We start from the raw sequence: 8,222 nt of genomic DNA on the forward strand, positions 1-8,222 counted from the left end.
TTAACTTTTAAAAAAATAAATAACGAAATAAATTCTTTAGTGCATAGATTAAAATTCAAAAGTTTATACAGTTGATGATCATAACATTAATTAAATCAATGTTTTTAATTATTTTATATATAGTAAATAAGATATCATATAAATATAATAAAATCACATCTCAAATAACGATAGATTATTCATATAAGTTAAAGACTTCAAAAAATGAAACCACTTTCCAAATAGTTATAGATTCTTTATTTAAGTTCAAAAATTTTATAAGTTATAGTATAATAAAATCAATATTTTCCACGGCCTATATAAAATACTCAATCGTATGTCATTTATCCTCCCATTACAATTCAATTATTCTTCAATTAAACTTAGTCTTTTTGACTGGTGCAACAAAGAAGTATAGCAAAAATTTTGTTTTCCAAAGCCTACATAACCTATCAAGTTATTTATTATAGATTAGACTCAAGGGTATGCACTTAACCTTCATTCATTTGAAGAAAGAAAAAAATAAGTTTCTTTCCGTTCTTTTTAATATTCAGCCATAAATATAAAATCTAAATGTTCGATGTTAATATTTTTTACAGTCTAAATCTCAGGCCATAATGTTTGAAGGAGGAAACTTTTGAGAAGATCTGTGCCAGCAAAATCTTACGAGATTCAAGACCATGTTGCACTTGTTCCCACTCGGTAAGGCTTTACTTGTGCCATCCATACAAAAATCATTTTCCATTAATTTTATTGTAAATGTATTTTTATTTGATGATTTTCTTTATGATAAATATCTAATTATATTGATAAAATTAAAATTATTACTATAGCTAAATGGCTTCAATTTCATTCACACATCTCATTGAGAGCTTCACTAGAAGAATAAACTTGATAGGTTTGTTCCTAATCCATACAAGATTAAGTTTAACAAGATATCAGGTTACAAGTTTGAGGAGCATGAAATAGAGTTAGTGAAGTTTTTTCTGAGGAAAACAATCAACTTGGAAATTTGGTTCTTGTAACTCCCAAGAAAAATGCTCTTAAAATTGATTGTAACATTGCATATTATTATTGCAAGCTTTTCTATTCCTCGAGAGCATCAGAACAAGTTCGAATATCTATTTATGAACCTTCCAACAATACTGATAATTAATTGATTTAAATTTTATATATAATTGTCCATTTACTATTTTTTTAACAAAGTATAAGAAATGAATCCAATACGTTTAGTTTAAGCATAGTAGATTGAATTACAAACGAGTAATATTATTCTTCCCATGAAAAAAAAAAGATTTTGTTTTAAAGAGTGATAAGATGTTATATAACAGAGATAGTTTTTAGTAATAGCTACGACTTTATAGTCACTTCAATAAAACTTTGAGAAAATTTATTTTGCTTGTTTTACCATTTATATATGATATACTAATTTTTGAGGCTGAGATGATCTTTAACGATATACAATTCTTTGGTGGTGGCTTACTACCAATTTATTTAATAATTTTATCTTTTATCTCTAAATTTTTTTTAATAATCTCATTTTTCTAGAAACAAGAATTTTGATTATTAGGAAAAACATCGAATTCTTTAATAAACCATTATTTTTCATGAAATAATATTTACATATATTTTTAAAAAAGTCAATAACATATTACTAATTTCTACTAAATCAGAATCTTTATTTCATTTAGGGATTTTAGTAAAATTCGCTTAAATAATAGGATTATGTTTAATCAAAAAATAAATTCAAGGATACCTCACACCTCTTTTAAATATGTTTTATATGTACATATTTTACAAATATAAATATGCTTACTTAAATAATATGTAGCAATATTGTTAGAGAATTTTTTAGATAGAAAAATAATATACATGTATACACATATATTTATATATATATCATCTATTGTCCTTTAGTTCTTCTCTCATTAATTCAAAAGAGTTTTCTTTATTTTCTTCAAACCCCAAATTCCAAACCTAATTTTCAAGTCTAATCATCACCCATCATGCAACAACAAACACTTTTGATAAAAGCATCCAATGCATTGCCACCACAGAACCTAAACAAATGACGACTAGTTAGATACGTTGTACCTACCACCTCCAAGCCCAGAGCCTCTGCAGATGCTACCGCCAGCAGTCTAGGAATACTATATGGTGGAAGATGGCACGTGCATCCAGATTCTAATTGAAAATTGTGATCAAGCTCAGGTTGTTAATTAAAAAACATTATCATGCAATTTGGATTTTACGTATCATCGACATAATGTCTGAAAAATGAAACTTCCAATATACGCAATCACGAAGCCAGAGTTATTATTAGGGGAGATTAGAGTTGTGCATTCTGTATATAATTAATGAAGGTGTGGGACTGATAGTCCTTAAAGCGCCACTTGTAGCAACTAAAGAAGACACAAGACGTGTATTCTAGATTTTGGATCTCTTGTACTCCCTCTACAAATTTTTCAACTTGCCCTTTCTTCATCAACATCATAGTTTATCTTTTAGAAACACATATATACGTTACTCATCATAACATGTAGTGGATTTGCACGTTAATATGTACATATGCAACAAAAATAATGATAAAGATGTACATCTCATAAGGCTAATCAGGGCACCTCCACCTTTTATTAGTCAAAGCATCATGATAGAGCCTCTAATCCTTAGTAGTACAGAGGCAAAAACGTCGTTCGTTTTTATAGCTTGTGCAGGTAATGAATTCACTATGATAGAACTGTTGTTTTCCACTCATGAGCCTTGATATCTTTTTTAGCTTTACAACAAGTTTACAGTATTTGATTTTGTACTTCCATACAAATAGAAAATCTTATAGGTATTCCTTTTGCCCATAAAAGTAATGGGACAAATAAAAAATTGAATGATTTTTTACATCTATACAAATAGAAGATCTTGTACATATTCCTTCTTCCAATAAAAGTTGTGTGACAAATGATAAATCCTCAAATAAGTAAACCATGTCATAAATTTATATAAGTAATTAGTATCTTAATACCAATTTATTTTATCATAAGACCTAATGTTTTGGAAAAGTACACATTATTGCTAATTGCATCTCTATGCCACCAATTCCATGTACTTAATATTAATTGATAATTCTATCTTTTATTCATATATATATACATTCATTTATACATATCATGAGGAAATATTGAGGTTAAAAATTAGTTTCAAAGCTAAAAATTAAGGTGAAAGTGAAGAGACGACATAATGTGAGGAAAACAAAAAGTTGACTGTGAGCTAAGAGGAAGAGAGAACAAATTAATTACTTGAATAGAAAAGCATCCAAGGAGGATGGATTTTTTATTTTTAAGCTCTAATAGACCATATGGGGGAATTCCCATAAAACTCATCTTCTATAAATTGAAAAAAATTGGGGTAAAATTATATAAATTTGATAGTACCTAAAAATGACATCATTATCACCTGCTTTTGGGTTGTTGAACTTGATGTACGTTATCTAATCCGACTTATTTTCTATATTTTGTTGTAGTACAGGATATAAGGATGAATTGAGGAAAAACATCATGAAAAAGGAAGAGTGCGTGAAAAGAGTCATCAGGCCCTTCTAGCTCTCAAGGTAATTGACAAGTTAAATCTTGTGGACGTTCCCAAGACTGCTTAACAGTGAAGAACCAACTAACGAATGTTTCTTAGTTGGTTTGGGAATAAAGATGGATTGGTTATCTGAACGTTTTCGAAAACTATAACTGATTTGCCATATTTTGTGTAAAACGAACCCTTACATTTATGATCAATTACATTACTGGAGCTAGCTATTTTGTCAACTAAGAATTCTTCTTATAATTGTTTTAATTTCTAATTTCCAACCAAGAGTTTTTTTAATATTATTCTACTCACTATTTTTTATATATTTTGCGTATTTAATTCTACAAAACTCCCCTTTGTTTGCTTTTTACTCGTTGGTCAAGAAAGAAAATTATTTTCCAATTCCCTGCGGACTCAACCCTTCTTATCACTACTACAATATTGTTTTATTAGTTAATTAAGAATTTATTTTTGGTAGATTCGACACTCGTCAAAATTTTTAACATTATCTCAACAAAATTGTTTCTTATTTTTCGAAGTAAATAACTAACAAGTTCTTCCGTACAAAGATTAAATTAAAAAGTTATTTTTATGTGAAGTGACTCATTTTGTACTATAATGGCAGCCATAGAACTAATAAAATCAAAGTTCATAAGAATTTTATATAAATTAAGTAAAATATCTAATAAGTACAATAAAATCAATTCCCAAATAGCCATGGATTCTTTGTTTAAGAAAAAACATTTTACATAGCCACAATTGTTTATTTACTTTAAATAGTTTATGATTCTTTATTTCAGTTGAAAGATTTTATAAGTTATAATCTAAAATAAGACTTACGATCTTCACAGCCTTCACTAAATAATCAACCCTACACAATTATTTTCTTCTCACATTGTAATTGTTCTTCAATAATTAGTTACTTGAAGTTTTCCTACACTGTTATTCTTTTTTTTTTCTCCTTTTCTCTCTAGATCACTCTCTCTCTCTAAAATCTTGGAAGATGGAAGACTGGAATGGAAGTGATGAAGAAATGGAGGAAAAGGTCCCCATTTATAGAAAATAGCAACCGTCCAATTTGCACCAATTTACAAAATTTAGTGAAGAGAGAGAGAGTTAAGTAGAAGATGATTGATTTGACGTGACATAATGACAACATAAAAAATAGAGAAAAAATTCCTTCACCAACGGTGGTACACTGCCCAAGGTAGTGCACGATGCCCAAGGGGTTGGCTGCATATTGCCCGAGGCGGTAGTGCACCTCAAAAGGCCAGCCATGCGCTGTAGGTGTTGGCCTACCCTACCACACACATGATCTAGCCTGCACATGCACAAGACCTGCAATGCACAGGGCGCTGCGCATAGGCCCCAGGCGCACAAGTCTATCCATGTAAGGCTACTGCACTGATGGTGCACACACAATGCGCAGCACCTGGCTCTGTTCCTGTGTGATGTGACATGAGCGGATTGGCCTACCTGCGCATGACAAGGTGTGTGCGTAGGACCAGCACCGCGACCCATGCGGATGGGATGTGCGTATAGTGGGCACATCCTGTGCCTATTCGCGTGTGCACGCATGTGCACAGTGCGCGGTGCCAGCACGGGCATAAGTTTCTCGCAGGATTTTTCCTCCTTTTCTCGCTTTCTTATGAAAAATTATTTTCAATAAAAATAAAATAATAATAATGCATAAAATAAATCAAGATAATAATAAAATAAAAATAATTATAACAGATAAAATAAAATAAAGTTCAAAATAAAAATAAAATCATGAAATCAGTATAAAATTAAAATTACAAATTTAAATCATAAATTACGATGTAAAGCTATGAAAAAAAAATTCAAATGAGTTCAGGTGACCTTAAGGCCCAAATAAATAGGGGTTTTCCAAATATAAATTTAGTGCGGTGGTGAGCAGGGTGTTATATCCCCCCTCACCTTAAAAAATTTTATCCCCCAAGTTTATTTTGAATAGGTCTGGGAACTTTTCTCTCATCTCGCTTTCCAACTCCCACGTAGCCCCTTCTGGAGTATGGTGCTACCATTGCACCTTCACCTTGGGGATCGTCGTGTTACATAAAATTTTATCGGTCCAATCAAGAATTTGCACGGGGAGTTCCTTGTAAGTCATATGGCTTGTACCTGTATCTCATCATAAGGAATGATATGAGAAGGGTCAAGGTGGTACCTTTTGAGCATAGAGACTTGGAAAGCATCATGAAGACTTGAAAACTCTTGAGACAGAGTAAGGTGGTACGCTATGGGTTCAATACGCTCCACGATCCGAAAAGGTTATATAACGGGGGCTTAACTTTCCTCTTTTCCCGAACAGCATTTTTCCCTTATAGGGGAAATTTTTAAGGAAAACTTGATCTCCAACAGTGAATTCCAGGGGTCTTCTACAATTATTAGCATAACTCTTTTGTCGACTCTAGGGGTAGCCAAGTTCTTACGGATGATCGAAACCTTCTCAATAGTCTCATGGATGAAGTCTGGTTGCAAATGACACTAGTTTTCAACTTCGCTCCAGTAAGTGGGAGAACGGAAAGGCCTACTGTACAGGGCTTCATGCGGAGCCATACCGATGCTGGAATGATAACTATTATTATAAGAAAATTCACATAGGGGAAGGTACCCATGCCAGTTATCGCTAAAGTCAAGGATGCAAGTGCACAACATCTTCTAGTGTCTAGATAGTGGGTTTAGACTGATCATCAGTTTAGGGATGATAAGTCGTACTGAAGTACAATCCAAACCCAAATGCTTCTTGAAAAATGTCCCAAAAGGGGGAGGTGAATCGAGGGTCTCTATCGGATACAATACATGAGGGAACACCACGGAGTAGAATAATCTCACCCACATAGAGGTGGGCTAATTTGCTAATGGAGTCAGTGGTCTTGATAGGCAAGAAATGAGCAGTCTTTGTTAGCCTGTCAACAATGACCCAAATAGCATTTTGACCACAATAGGTCCTGGGTAGTCTGGTGACAAAATCTATGGTTACATGCTCCCACTTCCATTTTGGAATCAAAGTGATGAAGAAATGGAAGAAAGGGTCCCTATTTATAGAAAATAGAGATCGTCAGATTTGTGCCAAGTGGTAAAATCTTATGAAGAGAGAGAGAGAGTAGAGTGAAAGATGATCAATTTGATGCAACACAATGGCGACGTAAAAAATGGAGGAAAAATTCCTCTATCGACGGCAGCACACTACCTAAGGCACCCCACGATGCCCAAGGGGATGGCAGTGCACTGCCCGAGGCGGTAGTGTGCCTCATAAGGCTAGCCACACGTTGCAGGCCTAGCCTAAAGGCAACGGTCTACCCTACTACGCGTATAACACCCCAAAACTCGATATGAGGCGCAATTCCTACTCATGTCATTTTTATACAAAATATGCATATGCATAGCTCAAAAATTTAAAATACAACCTAACATCCCATGTGATATATATAGTAGTTATATATACAAAACATGACGTCAAAATTTAGAGTTTAACAAAACAAAACAAAATTTTCTAAAATATGAACAAGTTCTACTCGTCCAACAGCGGTTCTGGCTCTTCTTTCTCCTCTGACAAATATCGGGGTGAAATTTAATGAGTTTCACCAACTTAATAAGTATTTTTGTTCTTCCAAACCCAGATAATATCTCATGTAAAAATACACAATATGAGACAAGTGCAGTAATAATGTTTTCAATGCAAAATTTATTTGTAATTTCTATCATTTTCTAAACCAGAATTTGCTTATTCAATATAATTGGTTTGAACATTCTAGTTTCACATGTTTCTGATTGAATTTTTTAATTTTACTCAAATATCATTTACAACCTCGAAGTATAATTGCATACTCTCAAAAGAACATATATACACTTAAATATCATTCATAACCTCAAAGTATAACCTCATACACTCAAAAGATCATATATACACTCAAAAGGTCATCTATAAGCTTTTATCGCATGATGTTGTTTATGTCGTCATCGAGGAGAGGCAAAACTCATAAACATCTACCCATATTTGAACTAGGTTTCAAACTCTATCCATGTGTAGGTTCACCATGCCCGCTAAACTTCAGCCACGCACAACACTCCCCTCCTCGATTCAGACTAAACGAGAAGGTATCTAGGGTCAACACCCTATTCAGTCACATCCTCTCATTTCCAAATTCTTATTTACTTCCCTCTTCTTCTATTTTTCTCTTAAATTTTATTTAAATTAATCATTTCATAATCATAATTATTTCCTTTCTATTTTTATTCATTTTCTTACATTATTTTATTTTCTTTGTCTCAACCTTTTGCTTAATCCTTTTGCTTAATTGGTGATTCTTTTTAAATTTTATTTTACTTTTTATCACCAGTTCAAGTATTCCTCAGTCCTTGATTTTTTTCTAGTTTCCATCTCCTCATAAATTCCTAACATAATAGGGTTCACTTATCATAAGTTTGGGTTCTATCCTTCATCAAGAAATTAGGTAAGTATCTGTTCTATGTTTAAAACACACACAAAATTAATAATATACATGCACAAGTTCAAAATCCTAATCTAGGTTTAGAATTGGAAATACTTAGAACTCCTTTGTGCAACAACTTTCCCAGATCTGCTTGAACCTTCCTAAATGTTCTTGAACGTCCTGTTTCATGGTACACACACATGAAACAAATTAATT

The sequence above is a fragment of the Carica papaya genome, chromosome 9 (genome assembly GCF_054855325.1).
Source record: "Carica papaya isolate Zhongbai chromosome 9, ASM5485532v1, whole genome shotgun sequence".
NCBI lineage: Eukaryota > Viridiplantae > Streptophyta > Magnoliopsida > Brassicales > Caricaceae > Carica > Carica papaya.